Below are 3,372 nucleotides of genomic sequence, written 5' to 3' on the forward strand. Positions count from 1 at the left end.
GTCTCAGTTTACACTTATATTAGTGTAAGTTGTGAATTCTGCTATTCATGAAAATGTCTATTTTGGGCTGATATACCTTTAGTTCTATTTGAGTGATATAGGCATATACATATATATATACATATATATATATATATATATATACACACATATATATATGTATAAACATATCCATATATAGACTTACAGAGAGACTGTTTATCTGTATGTTTGCATGTCTACAAATTTTTATATGCACCTATTTGGTGAATTAAAATTATTTTATGTGAATTCCTCCTATAAATTTATTCTAAAATGAGTATTGAGTCATTATGTTTTAATCTTACACTCACTGTAAACATGCTGCTCAGGGACATAAGACCCTGCTGAGTGCCACTTTCACCTCTGTGTTCCTCAAGCTGTAGATCACGGGGTTTAACAATGGGGTGATAACCCCGTAGAGCATGGCGATGAGTCTGTCCCTGTCTGGGGAGTGGTGACTTGAAGAGGGGCAAATGTAGGTGAAGATGGCTGTGCCATAGAACAAACAGACCACCAGGAGGTGGGAGGCACATGTGGAGAAGGCTTTGCGCTTCCCTTCCTCTGACTGGATCTTTAGGATGGCAGATATGATGTAAATGCAAGAGATGAAGGTGGTTAGGAAGGCACCAATTCCCAAGATACTTTATACCACAAACAAGCTTTTCTTCTATGTAAGTTGTTGAGCAGGAGAGGGCCACCACTGGGGGGATGTCACAATAGTACTGGTTAACCTGACTGGACCTGCAGAAAGACAGGTGGAAGGTGGACACTGTGTGGAGGAGGGAATGGAGAAACCCTGCTGCCCAGGTCCCAGCTGCCAGCTGGGCACAGCGAGCCACAGTCATGATGAGGGTGTAACGGAGGAGGAAGCAGATTGCCATGTACAGGTCATAAGCCATGACAGTGAGAAGGAAGACCTCAGTCCTCTCCAGAGCTACCAGGAAATAAAGCTGCAAAGCACAGCCCAGGAAGGAAATGCTGTGATTCCCAGTCAAGAGGTTGTCCAGCATCTTGGGGACAGTAGTTGATGGGCAGAATATGTCTAAGAGGGTCAGACAGATTGGCCAGGAAGTAATACATGGTTGTGTGCACAGCTTCTTTTCCATCCCGATGGCCAAGAGAATGGCTCCGTTTCCCACCAAGGTGGCCTGGTAGGTGATGGCAAAGAACACAAAGAGAGGATAGTGCACCTCGGGGAGGTCAGAGAGCCCCGTGAGGATAAAGTGAGTCACAGGGGTGAGATTGTAGCCATCCATCTCCTCTTTCCACGGGGGTCTACCTGGAGGGAAGTCAAAAACACAGGTTAGAGTAATAATCCTAGGGGACTATTAATAAGAAATTTGGATAATCATTGTTGTATATTTGATGATGAATATGTTAGCAATATTTTAATTTGAGACTCTAACTATTAGAACTACAGTTAAAAACACCTGCTGATTTCATTTTATTTCCTGGAATACTCATCCTCATTTCCCTACAATGAGGCAGCCCTCTGAGACCCCGAGAAGATATTTTTAAAAATCGCTTTCTCAGTAAAAACCATGTGTACCCTTCACTAGTATTTGGGATTTCACAACTCCATAGCTACCTGTGTGGTTTTCATACCCATTTGAGCATTTACCTTCTATTACGTTTGTTATTTCATTGTATACAATTCTATGTACTGTCTCAATTCTTAGAACCTTGAAGGCAGAAGCTATTTATTTTCTTTTTGTAATATACTTCTTATGCAATATTATATTGTTGTCAGATATACAATGCAGGGACTAAATAATTACACACATTACTAGATGCTTGCCTTAGTAAGTGTAGATGGCCCTATTACAATACCATAATATTACAGTATTATTGGTTATATTCTCTATTTTGTAACTCCATTCCTCTGACTTATTCATTTTATAATTTGAAGCTTGCATCTCTTTATCCCCTTCACTTTTTCACCCATTCTCTCACCCCCTGATTTCACTCATATGTACAACAATAACCCCCCACAAATAATAGTAAATAAATGTATTGTATATAAAATTAATAACTGCTAGCAACTAGCAGGCATATAATAAAAGAATAATTAACTTTTTCTGTTGTTGCTGCATAGAAAAATGAATGGTGTGTCTCCTACTTAGACAAAGTGTATATACTGGTAAGAATAAATATGGAAATACCTGCATAACCTAGAATCTTAATCATTTATTAATTTTAACAGCATTTTTAAGGCATTAGTATAGTTTGATAAATTTAAATAGTTTAAAGTAGTTTCAACAACACAAAACAAAAATAGGTTCCTCAACAGAGAACACACTGCTGGTTACCACAGGTGACAAATGAAATAAGTAAATAGGATAAAGAGTTATAAATTTCAAGTTATGAATAATTTAGTCACAGGGATGGAATTACAGCACAGGCAATGGAGCTAATAATATTGTAATATATTTATGGTGACATAATAACTACACTTATCATGGTGAGGCTTTGGTACCATAAACAACTGATGGATCAATTTGTTGTTCATCTGAAACCAACATCATGTTTTTAATCATCTATATTTTAACAAAAACATTTTAAGGAATAAAGGAGGAATAAAATGGCCAATAGTGTCTAAAGGTGAAGAAACTATAAAAATAGATTCACATCATATTCAGTTCTCATTATCCTTAAAACAAGTATTCCAACATGTGTGTAATTATTCAAGGAACTATGAGGTCACAAAACTTATGGGTGATTGAGGCTTTTGTTCATAGCAACTCCTTTAATTTTTAAATTGCATTTGTATGTATTTTAAAATACCTCATAATTATAATGTTCAAGATTATTTATGAAAACCACTTAACTGAAGGTCTAACAATCAGCACTTCTATGGATGGCTCTGTTACATTGAAAATCATATAACTTTTTAATACCAGATGTGGGTGACAAATTAACAGGAAGATGGTTAGATTATAAAATATAAACATCATTGTCCATGATTCCACCTCCACATTTATTTTGTCTACTGGAAATTGTTAATGATATATTTTCTCAGAGAAAATGTATAGTATAAGTAATACAAATTATGTATAATGATTTATTTTTGTAAATGGAATGAAATTATTTTCTACCAACTATTTTTAATGCAGTAGGTCATTATATCCTTTTCTTTCTTCCGTTCCTTTCTTCTTTCTTTCTGTCTGTCTGTCTTCTGGAAGCTGCAGAACTCATTTTGGTTAACAAACCTTTTTAATTTTACTATTTCTGGTAGATTTCTTAAGACTAATAAACTACTGAAAATCTACCTGAGGGTTACTGTCCCTTAAATTTATTTAACTGAAATATAGTTAATGTACAATGTTATATTGGTGTCAGTGTACAAAATAG

General features: G+C 35.8%; 1 pseudogene; it reads right to left on the reverse strand.

Annotated features, from left to right (window-relative positions):
* Positions 1–346: 346 nt before the first annotated feature.
* LOC118920000 (olfactory receptor 5V1-like) lies at positions 347–1,277 on the reverse strand (annotated as a pseudogene).
* Between the last annotated feature and the right edge of the window lie 2,095 nt (positions 1,278–3,372).

The sequence above is a fragment of the Manis pentadactyla genome, chromosome 13 (assembly GCF_030020395.1).
Source record: "Manis pentadactyla isolate mManPen7 chromosome 13, mManPen7.hap1, whole genome shotgun sequence".
Classification (NCBI taxonomy): domain Eukaryota; kingdom Metazoa; phylum Chordata; class Mammalia; order Pholidota; family Manidae; genus Manis; species Manis pentadactyla.